The sequence below is a fragment of the Phyllobates terribilis genome, unplaced genomic scaffold (assembly GCF_046119375.1).
Source record: "Phyllobates terribilis strain yellow unplaced genomic scaffold, ASM4611937v1 Scaffold_40__1_contigs__length_11209783, whole genome shotgun sequence".
Classification (NCBI taxonomy): Eukaryota; Metazoa; Chordata; class Amphibia; order Anura; family Dendrobatidae; genus Phyllobates; species Phyllobates terribilis.
Window position 1 is genome coordinate 11,145,373 of NW_027362800.1, and position 17,700 is coordinate 11,163,072.

Here is a 17,700-nt window from a genome sequence, read left to right on the forward strand (position 1 = left end):
CCCGGCTGTTCCCACCCGCCTCAACACCGTTGGAAGGGAGGAGAACCAATTAGGCGGGGGGGGGGGTGGAACGAGCAGCTGTCTACCCTTAGCAGGAGGGTTGCTGATTAATTACCTCTCCTGCTGCTGCTGCTGCTGGCTGTCCAGCAGCAGACTGAAGGTGGCTGCTGCTGTGCGCAGGTATATAAAGGCTCAGAGCCTATTATGACACGCGCAGCCAGCGTTCCATTGCCACATTCCGTCTACTGCAGGCGGGATACCTGGATGGCTGAATGTCACTGAGAAGCTCACAGAGACCGCCATAAGCAACAGTTTAAAAGAATGCCACAGACTAATCAACCAAACTTTTTGGGTTGGTTTCTCTTTTATAGTCTGCAGGCATTAAATGAAAGAAGTCAGTGTTCCAGCAGAGGGAGACAACGTTTCAGAAAAGGCATTGTAGCAAACCAAAAAAGAAATTTTAAGCGCAGCAGAGTAACCAGCTCACATACCTGTTAGCTCAGGTGAGTTTAAAAGGCTGCTGTTGATAACAAGGGCATTTGCTAAATAGATGGTGTGTGTGCAACAATATACTGAAAGGTCAATTATATTGTGCAGCTTATCTCACCACCTGTAGTTATTTAGTTGAAAGCTCCAAAATGCTTGCCTAATATGTCTGTTTATCCAAAAGGAAGTATAGAGGGAGAGCTAGATAGATAGCATTGCATTACATTACATTACATGGCAATGCAATGCACAGTTGCTGAAGTTGAACCAAAATGAGCTTGTCATCTGGCTTCTGCAACTTTTAACATGAAAAATCCAATGAGGAGAAGAAAAGCAAAGCCAAAGAGTCCATCCCAAAATCCGACAAACAAGCAAAATGAACAAAAAGCATTGAATTCAATTCTTTCTGATTTTAGAAACTGCATTAAAGAAGGGGTGCACCGGTCTTGGAGATACTGCAATACCAGGTCAATGCGTGGAGTGGACAGAGCAAGCTCTTTTTCCATCTCCCTGTTCTAAAAATCCATTTAATATATGGTCCCCAGATAGGGGACGTATCAGATATTAAACTGATAAGAACAGATACTACACTTGATCTTAGCCAAAAGGCCGAGAAGCGATAACCAGAATTGGTTTCCGACTACGGTGCCACCCAAGGATTCTGAAAAGTCCATTTGTGGAGATGGCCACCTGGACTCCCGTTAAGAAGACATGCTGTCAACCTCTAGATCCCTCACATGCCTGCACTTTTCGGCTTGCTGCTGCTGCAATCCACGCGTTTTAGATCTGCATAACTCCACCTCTTTTAGCACAGTACCCTCAACCCCCGGCTGTTCCCACCCGCCTCAACACCGTTGGAAGGGAGGAGAACCAATTAGGCGGGGGGGGGGGTGGAACGAGCAGCTGTCTACCCTTAGCAGGAGGGTTGCTGATTAATTACCTCTCCTGCTGCTGCTGCTGCTGGCTGTCCAGCAGCAGACTGAAGGTGGCTGCTGCTGTGCGCAGGTATATAAAGGCTCAGAGCCTATTATGACACGCGCAGCCAGCGTTCCATTGCCACATTCCGTCTACTGCAGGCGGGATACCTGGATGGCTGAATGTCACTGAGAAGCTCACAGAGACCGCCATAAGCAACAGTTTAAAAGAATGCCACAGACTAATCAACCAAACTTTTTGGGTTGGTTTCTCTTTTATAGTCTGCAGGCATTAAATGAAAGAAGTCAGTGTTCCAGCAGAGGGAGACAACGTTTCAGAAAAGGCATTGTAGCAAACCAAAAAAGAAATTTTAAGCGCAGCAGAGTAACCAGCTCACATACCTGTTAGCTCAGGTGAGTTTAAAAGGCTGCTGTTGATAACAAGGGCATTTGCTAAATAGATGGTGTGTGTGCAACAATATACTGAAAGGTCAATTATATTGTGCAGCTTATCTCACCACCTGTAGTTATTTAGTTGAAAGCTCCAAAATGCTTGCCTAATATGTCTGTTTATCCAAAAGGAAGTATAGAGGGAGAGCTAGATAGATAGCATTGCATTACATTACATTACATGGCAATGCAATGCACAGTTGCTGAAGTTGAACCAAAATGAGCTTGTCATCTGGCTTCTGCAACTTTTAACATGAAAAATCCAATGAGGAGAAGAAAAGCAAAGCCAAAGAGTCCATCCCAAAATCCGACAAACAAGCAAAATGAACAAAAAGCATTGAATTCAATTCTTTCTGATTTTAGAAACTGCATTAAAGAAGGGGTGCACCGGTCTTGGAGATACTGCAATACCAGGTCAATGCGTGGAGTGGACAGAGCAAGCTCTTTTTCCATCTCCCTGTTCTAAAAATCCATTTAATATATGGTCCCCAGATAGGGGACGTATCAGATATTAAACTGATAAGAACAGATACTACACTTGATCTTAGCCAAAAGGCCGAGAAGTGATAACCAGAATTGGTTTCCGACTACGGTGCCACCCAAGGATTCTGAAAAGTCCATTTGTGGAGATGGCCACCTGGACTCCCGTTAAGAAGACATGCTGTCAACCTCTAGATCCCTCACATGCCTGCACTTTTCGGCTTGCTGCTGCTGCAATCCACGCGTTTTAGATCTGCATAACTCCACCTCTTTTAGCACAGTACCCTCAACCCCCGGCTGTTCCCACCCGCCTCAACACCGTTGGAAGGGAGGAGAACCAATTAGGCGGGGGGGGGGGGTGGAACGAGCAGCTGTCTACCCTTAGCAGGAGGGTTGCTGATTAATTACCTCTCCTGCTGCTGCTGCTGCTGGCTGTCCAGCAGCAGACTGAAGGTGGCTGCTGCTGTGCGCAGGTATATAAAGGCTCAGAGCCTATTATGACACGCGCAGCCAGCGTTCCATTGCCACATTCCGTCTACTGCAGGCGGGATACCTGGATGGCTGAATGTCACTGAGAAGCTCACAGAGACCGCCATAAGCAACAGTTTAAAAGAATGCCACAGACTAATCAACCAAACTTTTTGGGTTGGTTTCTCTTTTATAGTCTGCAGGCATTAAATGAAAGAAGTCAGTGTTCCAGCAGAGGGAGACAACGTTTCAGAAAAGGCATTGTAGCAAACCAAAAAAGAAATTTTAAGCGCAGCAGAGTAACCAGCTCACATACCTGTTAGCTCAGTTGAGTTTAAAAGGCTGCTGTTGATAACAAGGGCATTTGCTAAATAGATGGTGTGTGTGCAACAATATACTGAAAGGTCAATTATATTGTGCAGCTTATCTCACCACCTGTAGTTATTTAGGTGAAAGCTCCAAAATGCTTGCCTAATATGTCTGTTTATCCAAAAGGAAGTATAGAGGGAGAGCTAGATAGATAGCATTGCATTACATTACATTACATGGCAATGCAATGCACAGTTGCTGAAGTTGAACCAAAATGAGCTTGTCATCTGGCTTCTGCAACTTTTAACATGAAAAATCCAATGAGGAGAAGAAAAGCAAAGCCAAAGAGTCCATCCCAAAATCCGACAAACAAGCAAAATGAACAAAAAGCATTGAATTCAATTCTTTCTGATTTTAGAAACTGCATTAAAGAAGGGGTGCACCGGTCTTGGAGATACTGCAATACCAGGTCAATGCGTGGAGTGGACAGAGCAAGCTCTTTTTCCATCTCCCTGTTCTAAAAATCCATTTAATATATGGTCCCCAGATAGGGGACGTATCAGATATTAAACTGATAAGAACAGATACTACACTTGATCTTAGCCAAAAGGCCGAGAAGTGATAACCAGAATTGGTTTCCGACTACGGTGCCACCCAAGGATTCTGAAAAGTCCATTTGTGGAGATGGCCACCTGGACTCCCGTTAAGAAGACATGCTGTCAACCTCTAGATCCCTCACATGCCTGCACTTTTCGGCTTGCTGCTGCTGCAATCCACGCGTTTTAGATCTGCATAACTCCACCTCTTTTAGCACAGTACCCTCAACCCCCGGCTTTTCCCACCCGCCTCAACACCGTTGGAAGGGAGGAGAACCAATTAGGCGGGGGGGGGGGTGGAACGAGCAGCTGTCTACCCTTAGCAGGAGGGTTGCTGATTAATTACCTCTCCTGCTGCTGCTGCTGCTGGCTGTCCAGCAGCAGACTGAAGGTGGCTGCTGCTGTGCGCAGGTATATAAAGGCTCAGAGCCTATTATGACACGCGCAGCCAGCGTTCCATTGCCACATTCCGTCTACTGCAGGCGGGATACCTGGATGGCTGAATGTCACTGAGAAGCTCACAGAGACCGCCATAAGCAACAGTTTAAAAGAATGCCACAGACTAATCAACCAAACTTTTTGGGTTGGTTTCTCTTTTATAGTCTGCAGGCATTAAATGAAAGAAGTCAGTGTTCCAGCAGAGGGAGACAACGTTTCAGACAAGGCATTGTAGCAAACCAAAAAAGAAATTTTAAGCGCAGCAGAGTAACCAGCTCACATACCTGTTAGCTCAGGTGAGTTTAAAAGGCTGCTGTTGATAACAAGGGCATTTGCTAAATAGATGGTGTGTGTGCAACAATATACTGAAAGGTCAATTATATTGTGCAGCTTATCTCACCACCTGTAGTTATTTAGGTGAAAGCTCCAAAATGCTTGCCTAATATGTCTGTTTATCCAAAAGGAAGTATAGAGGGAGAGCTAGATAGATAGCATTGCATTACATTACATTACATGGCAATGCAATGCACAGTTGCTGAAGTTGAACCAAAATGAGCTTGTCATCTGGCTTCTGCAACTTTTAACATGAAAAATCCAATGAGGAGAAGAAAAGCAAAGCCAAAGAGTCCATCCCAAAATCCGACAAACAAGCAAAATGAACAAAAAGCATTGAATTCAATTCTTTCTGATTTTAGAAACTGCATTAAAGAAGGGGTGCACCGGTCCTGGAGATACTGCAATACCAGGTCAATGCGTGGAGTGGACAGAGCAAGCTCTTTTTCCATCTCCCTGTTCTAAAAATCCATTTAATATATGGTCCCCAGATAGGGGACGTATCAGATATTAAACTGATAAGAACAGATTTTTTTTTTTTTTTTTTCGAAAGCCCGAATTCGTGTACAAAACCCGAGTGCGCTTAAAAAAGTGACAAGTGCCACAAAAAAAGTGCACTAGGATGCTGGTCTTCTTGAAACCCTCTCCAAAAGGAGAAGGGTCCCCCAAACCATTCCCCGTCCCTCCGAGCCAAAAGGCCACAGCGAGGAACAGGGACAAAAAGCCACCTCCAGCCGAAGCCAGAGGCGACCCAATCTTACCCCCAGCACCTGCCCGAGTTTTCACCCGAGCAAGGCACTGGGAGCCAAAGACTGTGCTCCCCTCCCGGAAGAGGGGAGCCAACAACGCTCTCCTCCCGAAAGAGGAGAGCCAGGGGGGTTCAGGGGGGAGCGGAACCTGATGGCCACACACTCCCCCCCTAGACCTGCCAAGAGAGGAACCCGTAAGGGAACCGCATCCCGACAAAATCCTAGTAGGACGTGACACACGTGAATAAGTGGACACACAGTGACAAAGAAATTAAATAAATAGTGAAGGTTTCACAGTATAATACTGCCCGGACCTTCGACCGGGAATTGAAAAATTCCCCATCCTAAGGCCAGAAGGCCCGGAATAAGGGTGTGTGCGAAGAAAGAAAATTTGAAGTGCTTGTGCAAATGTGCCATAAACTCAAGTGGGGTTCCCAATCCCAGTGAGTTAAGGCACCCCAGGGTCACCACTCCTGGGGCACTTCACACTTCGGGCTTTCGATCTTCCCCGGCCCAATGGCGTCGATCCTGGGGGGCCATGCTTTCCACCAGATGACTATATTAGCCACCTGGCGAACTAACAAGCGCCTAAACCCCAGTGTGCATAATGTATCAATCTACTAGGGCGGCCAACATCCAAAACCGCCTTTTCGAAAGATACTACACTTGATCTTAGCCAAAAGGCCGAGAAGCGATAACCAGAATTGGTTTCCGACTACGGTGCCACCCAAGGATTCTGAAAAGTCCATTTGTGGAGATGGCCACCTGGACTCCAGTTAAGAAGACATGCTGTCAACCTCTAGATCCCTCACATGCCTGCACTTTTCGGCTTGCTGCTGCTGCAATCCACGCGTTTTAGATCTGCATAACTCCACCTCTTTTAGCACAGTACCCTCAACCCCCGGCTGTTCCCACCCGCCTCAACACCGTTGGAAGGGAGGAGAACCAATTAAGGCAGGGGGGGGGGGGTGGAACGAGCAGCTGTCTACCCTTAGCAGGAGGGTTGCTGATTAATTACCTCTCCTGCTGCTGCTGCTGCTGGCTGTCCAGCAGCAGACTGAAGGTGGCTGCTGCTGTGCGCAGGTATATAAAGGCTCAGAGCCTATTATGACACGCGCAGCCAGCGTTCCATTGCCACATTCCGTCTACTGCAGGCGGGATACCTGGATGGCTGAATGTCACTGAGAAGCTCACAGAGACCGCCATAAGCAACAGTTTAAAAGAATGCCACAGACTAATCAACCAAACTTTTTGGGTTGGTTTCTCTTTTATAGTCTGCAGGCATTAAATGAAAGAAGTCAGTGTTCCAGCAGAGGGAGACAACGTTTCAGAAAAGGCATTGTAGCAAACCAAAAAAGAAATTTTAAGCGCAGCAGAGTAACCAGCTCACATACCTGTTAGCTCAGGTGAGTTTAAAAGGCTGCTGTTGATAACAAGGGCATTTGCTAAATAGATGGTGTGTGTGCAACAATATACTGAAAGGTCAATTATATTGTGCAGCTTATCTCACCACCTGTAGTTATTTAGTTGAAAGCTCCAAAATGCTTGCCTAATATGTCTGTTTATCCAAAAGGAAGTATAGAGGGAGAGCTAGATAGATAGCATTGCATTACATTACATTACATGGCAATGCAATGCACAGTTGCTGAAGTTGAACCAAAATGAGCTTGTCATCTGGCTTCTGCAACTTTTAACATGAAAAATCCAATGAGGAGAAGAAAAGCAAAGCCAAAGAGTCCATCCCAAAATCCGACAAACAAGCAAAATGAACAAAAAGCATTGAATTCAATTCTTTCTGATTTTAGAAACTGCATTAAAGAAGGGGTGCACCGGTCCTGGAGATACTGCAATACCAGGTCAATGCGTGGAGTGGACAGAGCAAGCTCTTTTTCCATCTCCCTGTTCTAAAAATCCATTTAATATATGGTCCCCAGATAGGGGACGTATCAGATATTAAACTGATAAGAACAGATACTACACTTGATCTTAGCCAAAAGGCCGAGAAGCGATAACCAGAATTAGTTTCCGACTACGGTGCCACCCAAGGATTCTGAAAAGTCCATTTGTGGAGATGGCCACCTGGACTCCCGTTAAGAAGACATGCTGTCAACCTCTAGATCCCTCACATGCCTGCACTTTTCGGCTTGCTGCTGCTGCAATCCACGCGTTTTAGATCTGCATAACTCCACCTCTTTTAGCACAGTACCCTCAACCCCCGGCTGTTCCCACCCGCCTCAACACCGTTGGAAGGGAGGAGAACCAATTAAGGCAGGGGGGGGGGGGGAACGAGCAGCTGTCTACCCTTAGCAGGAGGGTTGCTGATTAATTACCTCTCCTGCTGCTGCTGCTGCTGGCTGTCCAGCAGCAGACTGAAGGTGGCTGCTGCTGTGCGCAGGTATATAAAGGCTCAGAGCCTATTATGACACGCGCAGCCAGCGTTCCATTGCCACATTCCGTCTACTGCAGGCGGGATACCTGGATGGCTGAATGTCACTGAGAAGCTCACAGAGACCGCCATAAGCAACAGTTTAAAAGAATGCCACAGACTAATCAACCAAACTTTTTGGGTTGGTTTCTCTTTTATAGTCTGCAGGCATTAAATGAAAGAAGTCAGTGTTCCAGCAGAGGGAGACAACGTTTCAGACAAGGCATTGTAGCAAACCAAAAAAGAAATTTTAAGCGCAGCAGAGTAACCAGCTCACATACCTGTTAGCTCAGGTGAGTTTAAAAGGCTGCTGTTGATAACAAGGGCATTTGCTAAATAGATGGTGTGTGTGCAACAATATACTGAAAGGTCAATTATATTGTGCAGCTTATCTCACCACCTGTAGTTATTTAGGTGAAAGCTCCAAAATGCTTGCCTAATATGTCTGTTTATCCAAAAGGAAGTATAGAGGGAGAGCTAGATAGATAGCATTGCATTACATTACATTACATGGCAATGCAATGCACAGTTGCTGAAGTTGAACCAAAATGAGCTTGTCATCTGGCTTCTGCAACTTTTAACATGAAAAATCCAATGAGGAGAAGAAAAGCAAAGCCAAAGTGTCCATCCCAAAATCCGACAAACAAGCAAAATGAACAAAAAGCATTGAATTCAATTCTTTCTGATTTTAGAAACTGCATTAAAGAAGGGGTGCACCGGTCCTGGAGATACTGCAATACCAGGTCAATGCGTGGAGTGGACAGAGCAAGCTCTTTTTCCATCTCCCTGTTCTAAAAATCCATTTAATATATGGTCCCCAGATAGGGGACGTATCAGATATTAAACTGATAAGAACAGATTTTTTTTTTTTTTTTTTTCGAAAGCCCGAATTCGTGTACAAAACCCGAGTGCGCTTAAAAAAGTGACAAGTGCCACAAAAAAAGTGCACTAGGATGCTGGTCTTCTTGAAACCCTCTCCAAAAGGAGAAGGGTCCCCCAAACCATTCCCCGTCCCTCCGAGCCAAAAGGCCACAGCGAGGAACAGGGACAAAAAGCCACCTCCAGCCGAAGCCAGAGGCGACCCAATCTTACCCCCAGCACCTGCCCGAGTTCTCACCCGAGCAAGGCACTGGGAGCCAAAGACTGTGCTCCCCTCCCGGAAGAGGGGAGCCAACAACGCTCTCCTCCCGAAAGAGGAGAGCCAGGGGGGTTCAGGGGGGAGCGGAACCTGATGGCCACACACTCCCCCCCTAGACCTGCCAAGAGAGGAACCCGTAAGGGAACCGCATCCCGACAAAATCCTAGTAGGACGTGACACACGTGAATAAGTGGACACACAGTGACAAAGAAATTAAATAAATAGTGAAGGTTTCACAGTATAATACTGCCCGGACCTTCGACCGGGAATTGAAAAATTCCCCATCCTAAGGCCAGAAGGCCCGGAATAAGGGTGTGTGCGAAGAAAGAAAATTTGAAGTGCTTGTGCAAATGTGCCATAAACTCAAGTGGGGTTCCCAATCCCAGTGAGTTAAGGCACCCCAGGGTCACCACTCCTGGGGCACTTCACACTTCGGGCTTTCGATCTTCCCCGGCCCAATGGCGTCGATCCTGGGGGGCCATGCTTTCCACCAGATGACTATATTAGCCACCTGGCGTACTAACAAGCGCCTAAACCCCAGTGTGCATAATGTATCAATCTACTAGGGCGGCCAACATCCAAAACCGCCTTTTCGAAAGATACTACACTTGATCTTAGCCAAAAGGCCGAGAAGCGATAACCAGAATTGGTTTCCGACTACGGTGCCACCCAAGGATTCTGAAAAGTCCATTTGTGGAGATGGCCACCTGGACTCCAGTTAAGAAGACATGCTGTCAACCTCTAGATCCCTCACATGCCTGCACTTTTCGGCTTGCTGCTGCTGCAATCCACGCGTTTTAGATCTGCATAACTCCACCTCTTTTAGCACAGTACCCTCAACCCCCGGCTGTTCCCACCCGCCTCAACACCGTTGGAAGGGAGGAGAACCAATTAAGGCAGGGGGGGGGTGGTGGAACGAGCAGCTGTCTACCCTTAGCAGGAGGGTTGCTGATTAATTACCTCTCCTGCTGCTGCTGCTGCTGGCTGTCCAGCAGCAGACTGAAGGTGGCTGCTGCTGTGCGCAGGTATATAAAGGCTCAGAGCCTATTATGACACGCGCAGCCAGCGTTCCATTGCCACATTCCGTCTACTGCAGGCGGGATACCTGGATGGCTGAATGTCACTGAGAAGCTCACAGAGACCGCCATAAGCAACAGTTTAAAAGAATGCCACAGACTAATCAACCAAACTTTTTGGGTTGGTTTCTCTTTTATAGTCTGCAGGCATTAAATGAAAGAAGTCAGTGTTCCAGCAGAGGGAGACAACGTTTCAGAAAAGGCATTGTAGCAAACCAAAAAAGAAATTTTAAGCGCAGCAGAGTAACCAGCTCACATACCTGTTAGCTCAGGTGAGTTTAAAAGGCTGCTGTTGATAACAAGGGCATTTGCTAAATAGATGGTGTGTGTGCAACAATATACTGAAAGGTCAATTATATTGTGCAGCTTATCTCACCACCTGTAGTTATTTAGGTGAAAGCTCCAAAATGCTTGCCTAATATGTCTGTTTATCCAAAAGGAAGTATAGAGGGAGAGCTAGATAGATAGCATTGCATTACATTACATTACATGGCAATGCAATGCACAGTTGCTGAAGTTGAACCAAAATGAGCTTGTCATCTGGCTTCTGCAACTTTTAACATGAAAAATCCAATGAGGAGAAGAAAAGCAAAGCCAAAGAGTCCATCCCAAAATCCGACAAACAAGCAAAATGAACAAAAAGCATTGAATTCAATTCTTTCTGATTTTAGAAACTGCATTAAAGAAGGGGTGCACCGGTCCTGGAGATACTGCAATACCAGGTCAATGCGTGGAGTGGACAGAGCAAGCTCTTTTTCCATCTCCCTGTTCTAAAAATCCATTTAATATATGGTCCCCAGATAGGGGACGTATCAGATATTAAACTGATAAGAACAGATACTACACTTGATCTTAGCCAAAAGGCCGAGAAGCGATAACCAGAATTAGTTTCCGACTACGGTGCCACCCAAGGATTCTGAAAAGTCCATTTGTGGAGATGGCCACCTGGACTCCCGTTAAGAAGACATGCTGTCAACCTCTAGATCCCTCACATGCCTGCACTTTTCGGCTTGCTGCTGCTGCAATCCACGCGTTTTAGATCTGCATAACTCCACCTCTTTTAGCACAGTACCCTCAACCCCCGGCTGTTCCCACCCGCCTCAACACCGTTGGAAGGGAGGAGAACCAATTAAGGCAGGGGGGGGGGGGGAACGAGCAGCTGTCTACCCTTAGCAGGAGGGTTGCTGATTAATTACCTCTCCTGCTGCTGCTGCTGCTGGCTGTCCAGCAGCAGACTGAAGGTGGCTGCTGCTGTGCGCAGGTATATAAAGGCTCAGAGCCTATTATGACACGCGCAGCCAGCGTTCCATTGCCACATTCCGTCTACTGCAGGCGGGATACCTGGATGGCTGAATGTCACTGAGAAGCTCACAGAGACCGCCATAAGCAACAGTTTAAAAGAATGCCACAGACTAATCAACCAAACTTTTTGGGTTGGTTTCTCTTTTATAGTCTGCAGGCATTAAATGAAAGAAGTCAGTGTTCCAGCAGAGGGAGACAACGTTTCAGACAAGGCATTGTAGCAAACCAAAAAAGAAATTTTAAGCGCAGCAGAGTAACCAGCTCACATACCTGTTAGCTCAGGTGAGTTTAAAAGGCTGCTGTTGATAACAAGGGCATTTGCTAAATAGATGGTGTGTGTGCAACAATATACTGAAAGGTCAATTATATTGTGCAGCTTATCTCACCACCTGTAGTTATTTAGGTGAAAGCTCCAAAATGCTTGCCTAATATGTCTGTTTATCCAAAAGGAAGTATAGAGGGAGAGCTAGATAGATAGCATTGCATTACATTACATTACATGGCAATGCAATGCACAGTTGCTGAAGTTGAACCAAAATGAGCTTGTCATCTGGCTTCTGCAACTTTTAACATGAAAAATCCAATGAGGAGAAGAAAAGCAAAGCCAAAGTGTCCATCCCAAAATCCGACAAACAAGCAAAATGAACAAAAAGCATTGAATTCAATTCTTTCTGATTTTAGAAACTGCATTAAAGAAGGGGTGCACCGGTCCTGGAGATACTGCAATACCAGGTCAATGCGTGGAGTGGACAGAGCAAGCTCTTTTTCCATCTCCCTGTTCTAAAAATCCATTTAATATATGGTCCCCAGATAGGGGACGTATCAGATATTAAACTGATAAGAACAGATTTTTTTTTTTTTTTTTTTCGAAAGCCCGAATTCGTGTACAAAACCCGAGTGCGCTTAAAAAAGTGACAAGTGCCACAAAAAAAGTGCACTAGGATGCTGGTCTTCTTGAAACCCTCTCCAAAAGGAGAAGGGTCCCCCAAACCATTCCCCGTCCCTCCGAGCCAAAAGGCCACAGCGAGGAACAGGGACAAAAAGCCACCTCCAGCCGAAGCCAGAGGCGACCCAATCTTACCCCCAGCACCTGCCCGAGTTCTCACCCGAGCAAGGCACTGGGAGCCAAAGACTGTGCTCCCCTCCCGGAAGAGGGGAGCCAACAACGCTCTCCTCCCGAAAGAGGAGAGCCAGGGGGGTTCAGGGGGGAGCGGAACCTGATGGCCACACACTCCCCCCCTAGACCTGCCAAGAGAGGAACCCGTAAGGGAACCGCATCCCGACAAAATCCTAGTAGGACGTGACACACGTGAATAAGTGGACACACAGTGACAAAGAAATTAAATAAATAGTGAAGGTTTCACAGTATAATACTGCCCGGACCTTCGACCGGGAATTGAAAAATTCCCCATCCTAAGGCCAGAAGGCCCGGAATAAGGGTGTGTGCGAAGAAAGAAAATTTGAAGTGCTTGTGCAAATGTGCCATAAACTCAAGTGGGGTTCCCAATCCCAGTGAGTTAAGGCACCCCAGGGTCACCACTCCTGGGGCACTTCACACTTCGGGCTTTCGATCTTCCCCGGCCCAATGGCGTCGATCCTGGGGGGCCATGCTTTCCACCAGATGACTATATTAGCCACCTGGCGTACTAACAAGCGCCTAAACCCCAGTGTGCATAATGTATCAATCTACTAGGGCGGCCAACATCCAAAACCGCCTTTTCGAAAGATACTACACTTGATCTTAGCCAAAAGGCCGAGAAGCGATAACCAGAATTGGTTTCCGACTACGGTGCCACCCAAGGATTCTGAAAAGTCCATTTGTGGAGATGGCCACCTGGACTCCAGTTAAGAAGACATGCTGTCAACCTCTAGATCCCTCACATGCCTGCACTTTTCGGCTTGCTGCTGCTGCAATCCACGCGTTTTAGATCTGCATAACTCCACCTCTTTTAGCACAGTACCCTCAACCCCCGGCTGTTCCCACCCGCCTCAACACCGTTGGAAGGGAGGAGAACCAATTAAGGCAGGGGGGGGGTGGTGGAACGAGCAGCTGTCTACCCTTAGCAGGAGGGTTGCTGATTAATTACCTCTCCTGCTGCTGCTGCTGCTGGCTGTCCAGCAGCAGACTGAAGGTGGCTGCTGCTGTGCGCAGGTATATAAAGGCTCAGAGCCTATTATGACACGCGCAGCCAGCGTTCCATTGCCACATTCCGTCTACTGCAGGCGGGATACCTGGATGGCTGAATGTCACTGAGAAGCTCACAGAGACCGCCATAAGCAACAGTTTAAAAGAATGCCACAGACTAATCAACCAAACTTTTTGGGTTGGTTTCTCTTTTATAGTCTGCAGGCATTAAATGAAAGAAGTCAGTGTTCCAGCAGAGGGAGACAACGTTTCAGAAAAGGCATTGTAGCAAACCAAAAAAGAAATTTTAAGCGCAGCAGAGTAACCAGCTCACATACCTGTTAGCTCAGGTGAGTTTAAAAGGCTGCTGTTGATAACAAGGGCATTTGCTAAATAGATGGTGTGTGTGCAACAATATACTGAAAGGTCAATTATATTGTGCAGCTTATCTCACCACCTGTAGTTATTTAGGTGAAAGCTCCAAAATGCTTGCCTAATATGTCTGTTTATCCAAAAGGAAGTATAGAGGGAGAGCTAGATAGATAGCATTGCATTACATTACATTACATGGCAATGCAATGCACAGTTGCTGAAGTTGAACCAAAATGAGCTTGTCATCTGGCTTCTGCAACTTTTAACATGAAAAATCCAATGAGGAGAAGAAAAGCAAAGCCAAAGAGTCCATCCCAAAATCCGACAAACAAGCAAAATGAACAAAAAGCATTGAATTCAATTCTTTCTGATTTTAGAAACTGCATTAAAGAAGGGGTGCACCGGTCCTGGAGATACTGCAATACCAGGTCAATGCGTGGAGTGGACAGAGCAAGCTCTTTTTCCATCTCCCTGTTCTAAAAATCCATTTAATATATGGTCCCCAGATAGGGGACGTATCAGATATTAAACTGATAAGAACAGATACTACACTTGATCTTAGCCAAAAGGCCGAGAAGCGATAACCAGAATTGGTTTCCGACTACGGTGCCACCCAAGGATTCTGAAAAGTCCATTTGTGGAGATGGCCACCTGGACTCCCGTTAAGAAGACATGCTGTCAACCTCTAGATCCCTCACATGCCTGCACTTTTCGGCTTGCTGCTGCTGCAATCCACGCGTTTTAGATCTGCATAACTCCACCTCTTTTAGCACAGTACCCTCAACCCCCGGCTGTTCCCACCCGCCTCAACACCGTTGGAAGGGAGGAGAACCAATTAAGGCGGGGGGGGGGTGGAACGAGCAGCTGTCTACCCTTAGCAGGAGGGTTGCTGATTAATTACCTCTCCTGCTGCTGCTGCTGCTGGCTGTCCAGCAGCAGACTGAAGGTGGCTGCTGCTGTGCGCAGGTATATAAAGGCTCAGAGCCTATTATGACACGCGCAGCCAGCGTTCCATTGCCACATTCCGTCTACTGCAGGCGGGATACCTGGATGGCTGAATGTCACTGAGAAGCTCACAGAGACCGCCATAAGCAACAGTTTAAAAGAATGCCACAGACTAATCAACCAAACTTTTTGGGTTGGTTTCTCTTTTATAGTCTGCAGGCATTAAATGAAAGAAGTCAGTGTTCCAGCAGAGGGAGACAACGTTTCAGAAAAGGCATTGTAGCAAACCAAAAAAGAAATTTTAAGCGCAGCAGAGTAACCAGCTCACATACCTGTTAGCTCAGGTGAGTTTAAAAGGCTGCTGTTGATAACAAGGGCATTTGCTAAATAGATGGTGTGTGTGCAACAATATACTGAAAGGTCAATTATATTGTGCAGCTTATCTCACCACCTGTAGTTATTTAGGTGAAAGCTCCAAAATGCTTGCCTAATATGTCTGTTTATCCAAAAGGAAGTATAGAGGGAGAGCTAGATAGATAGCATTGCATTACATTACATTACATGGCAATGCAATGCACAGTTGCTGAAGTTGAACCAAAATGAGCTTGTCATCTGGCTTCTGCAACTTTTAACATGAAAAATCCAATGAGGAGAAGAAAAGCAAAGCCAAAGAGTCCATCCCAAAATCCGACAAACAAGCAAAATGAACAAAAAGCATTGAATTCAATTCTTTCTGATTTTAGAAACTGCATTAAAGAAGGGGTGCACCGGTCCTGGAGATACTGCAATACCAGGTCAATGCGTGGAGTGGACAGAGCAAGCTCTTTTTCCATCTCCCTGTTCTAAAAATCCATTTAATATATGGTCCGCAGATAGGGGACGTATCAGATATTAAACTGATAAGAACAGATACTACACTTGATCTTAGCCAAAAGGCCGAGAAGCGATAACCAGAATTGGTTTCCGACTACGGTGCCACCCAAGGATTCTGAAAAGTCCATTTGTGGAGATGGCCACCTGGACTCCCGTTAAGAAGACATGCTGTCAACCTCTAGATCCCTCACATGCCTGCACTTTTCGGCTTGCTGCTGCTGCAATCCACGCGTTTTAGATCTGCATAACTCCACCTCTTTTAGCACAGTACCCTCAACCCCCGGCTGTTCCCACCCGCCTCAACACCGTTGGAAGGGAGGAGAACCAATTAAGGCGGGGGGGGGGTGGAACGAGCAGCTGTCTACCCTTAGCAGGAGGGTTGCTGATTAATTACCTCTCCTGCTGCTGCTGCTGCTGGCTGTCCAGCAGCAGACTGAAGGTGGCTGCTGCTGTGCGCAGGTATATAAAGGCTCAGAGCCTATTATGACACGCGCAGCCAGCGTTCCATTGCCACATTCCGTCTACTGCAGGCGGGATACCTGGATGGCTGAATGTCACTGAGAAGCTCACAGAGACCGCCATAAGCAACAGTTTAAAAGAATGCCACAGACTAATCAACCAAACTTTTTGGGTTGGTTTCTCTTTTATAGTCTGCAGGCATTAAATGAAAGAAGTCAGTGTTCCAGCAGAGGGAGACAACGTTTCAGAAAGGGCATTGTAGCAAACCAAAAAAGAAATTTTAAGCGCAGCAGAGTAACCAGCTCACATACCTGTTAGCTCAGGTGAGTTTAAAAGGCTGCTGTTGATAACAAGGGCATTTGCTAAATAGATGGTGTGTGTGCAACAATATACTGAAAGGTCAATTATATTGTGCAGCTTATCTCACCACCTGTAGTTATTTAGGTGAAAGCTCCAAAATGCTTGCCTAATATGTCTGTTTATCCAAAAGGAAGTATAGAGGGAGAGCTAGATAGATAGCATTGCATTACATTACATTACATGGCAATGCAATGCACAGTTGCTGAAGTTGAACCAAAATGAGCTTGTCATCTGGCTTCTGCAACTTTTAACATGAAAAATCCAATGAGGAGAAGAAAAGCAAAGCCAAAGAGTCCATCCCAAAATCCGACAAACAAGCAAAATGAACAAAAAGCATTGAATTCAATTCTTTCTGATTTTAGAAACTGCATTAAAGAAGGGGTGCACCGGTCCTGGAGATACTGCAATACCAGGTCAATGCGTGGAGTGGACAGAGCAAGCTCTTTTTCCATCTCCCTGTTCTAAAAATCGATTTAATATATGGTCCCCAGATAGGGTACGTATCAGATATTAAACTGATAAGAACAGATACTACACTTGATCTTAGCCAAAAGGCCGAGAAGCGATAACCAGAATTGGTTTCCGACTACGGTGCCACCCAAGGATTCTGAAAAGTCCATTTGTGGAGATGGCCACCTGGACTCCCGTTAAGAAGACATGCTGTCAACCTCTAGATCCCTCACATGCCTGCACTTTTCGGCTTGCTGCTGCTGCAATCCACGCGTTTTAGATCTGCATAACTCCACCTCTTTTAGCACAGTACCCTCAACCTCCTGCTGTTCCCACCCGCCTCAACACCGTTGGAAGGGAGGAGAAACAATTAAGGCGGGGGGGGGGGGGAACGAGCAGCTGTCTACCCTTAGCAGGAGGGTTGCTGATTAATTACCTCTCCTGCTGCTGCTGGCTGTCCAGCAGCAGACTGAAGGTGGCTGCTGCTGTGCGCAGGTATATAAAGGCTCAGAGCCTATTATGACACGCGCAGCCAGCATTCCATTGCCACATTCCGTCTACTGCAGGCGGGATACCTGGATGGCTGAATGTCACTGAGAAGCTCACAGAGACCGCCATAAGCAGCAGTTTAAAAGAATGCCACAGACTAATCAACCAAACTTTTTGGGTTGGTTTCTCTTTTATAGTCTGCAGGCATTAAATGAAAGAAGTCAGTGTTCCAGCAGAGGGAGACAACGTTTCAGAAAAGGCATTGTAGCAAACCAAAAAAGAAATTTTAAGCGCAGCAGAGTAACCAGCTCACATACCTGTTAGCTCAGGTGAGTTTAAAAGGCTGCTGTTGATAACAAGGGCATTTGCTAAATAGATGGTGTGTGTGCAACAATATACTGAAAGGCCAATTATATTGTGCAGCTTATCTCACCACCTGTAGTTATTTAGGTGAAAGCTCCAA

General features: G+C 46.3%; 11 non-coding genes and 3 pseudogenes across 11 annotated transcripts; all 14 read right to left on the reverse strand.

The window, feature by feature from the left end:
• Positions 1 to 916: 916 nt before the first annotated feature.
• Positions 917 to 1,107, reverse strand: LOC141184830 (U2 spliceosomal RNA). The gene has a single exon (XR_012259548.1). It is a non-coding gene; the product is annotated as a U2 spliceosomal RNA (small nuclear RNA).
• A 1,120-nt stretch (positions 1,108 to 2,227) lies between these two features.
• On the reverse strand, positions 2,228 to 2,418 carry LOC141184938 (U2 spliceosomal RNA). Its single transcript, XR_012259646.1, has one exon. It is a non-coding gene; the product is annotated as a U2 spliceosomal RNA (small nuclear RNA).
• Positions 2,419 to 3,539: 1,121 nt separating this feature from the next.
• On the reverse strand, positions 3,540 to 3,730 carry LOC141184939 (U2 spliceosomal RNA). The gene has a single exon (XR_012259647.1). It is a non-coding gene; the product is annotated as a U2 spliceosomal RNA (small nuclear RNA).
• Positions 3,731 to 4,850: 1,120 nt separating this feature from the next.
• LOC141185964 (U2 spliceosomal RNA) lies at positions 4,851 to 5,033 on the reverse strand. The gene has a single exon (XR_012260540.1). It is a non-coding gene; the product is annotated as a U2 spliceosomal RNA (small nuclear RNA).
• A 794-nt stretch (positions 5,034 to 5,827) lies between these two features.
• Positions 5,828 to 5,919, reverse strand: LOC141186291 (U2 spliceosomal RNA; annotated as a pseudogene).
• A 1,123-nt stretch (positions 5,920 to 7,042) lies between these two features.
• LOC141191124 (U2 spliceosomal RNA) lies at positions 7,043 to 7,233 on the reverse strand. The gene has a single exon (XR_012265126.1). It is a non-coding gene; the product is annotated as a U2 spliceosomal RNA (small nuclear RNA).
• A 1,121-nt stretch (positions 7,234 to 8,354) lies between these two features.
• On the reverse strand, positions 8,355 to 8,538 carry LOC141185948 (U2 spliceosomal RNA). Its single transcript, XR_012260526.1, has one exon. It is a non-coding gene; the product is annotated as a U2 spliceosomal RNA (small nuclear RNA).
• Positions 8,539 to 9,332: 794 nt separating this feature from the next.
• On the reverse strand, positions 9,333 to 9,424 carry LOC141186285 (U2 spliceosomal RNA; annotated as a pseudogene).
• Positions 9,425 to 10,547: 1,123 nt separating this feature from the next.
• LOC141191125 (U2 spliceosomal RNA) lies at positions 10,548 to 10,738 on the reverse strand. Its single transcript, XR_012265127.1, has one exon. It is a non-coding gene; the product is annotated as a U2 spliceosomal RNA (small nuclear RNA).
• A 1,121-nt stretch (positions 10,739 to 11,859) lies between these two features.
• Positions 11,860 to 12,043, reverse strand: LOC141185949 (U2 spliceosomal RNA). Its single transcript, XR_012260527.1, has one exon. It is a non-coding gene; the product is annotated as a U2 spliceosomal RNA (small nuclear RNA).
• A 794-nt stretch (positions 12,044 to 12,837) lies between these two features.
• On the reverse strand, positions 12,838 to 12,929 carry LOC141186286 (U2 spliceosomal RNA; annotated as a pseudogene).
• A 1,123-nt stretch (positions 12,930 to 14,052) lies between these two features.
• On the reverse strand, positions 14,053 to 14,243 carry LOC141191126 (U2 spliceosomal RNA). The gene has a single exon (XR_012265128.1). It is a non-coding gene; the product is annotated as a U2 spliceosomal RNA (small nuclear RNA).
• A 1,120-nt stretch (positions 14,244 to 15,363) lies between these two features.
• LOC141185261 (U2 spliceosomal RNA) lies at positions 15,364 to 15,554 on the reverse strand. Its single transcript, XR_012259940.1, has one exon. It is a non-coding gene; the product is annotated as a U2 spliceosomal RNA (small nuclear RNA).
• Positions 15,555 to 16,674: 1,120 nt separating this feature from the next.
• LOC141185196 (U2 spliceosomal RNA) lies at positions 16,675 to 16,865 on the reverse strand. Its single transcript, XR_012259881.1, has one exon. It is a non-coding gene; the product is annotated as a U2 spliceosomal RNA (small nuclear RNA).
• Positions 16,866 to 17,700: the final 835 nt, after the last annotated feature.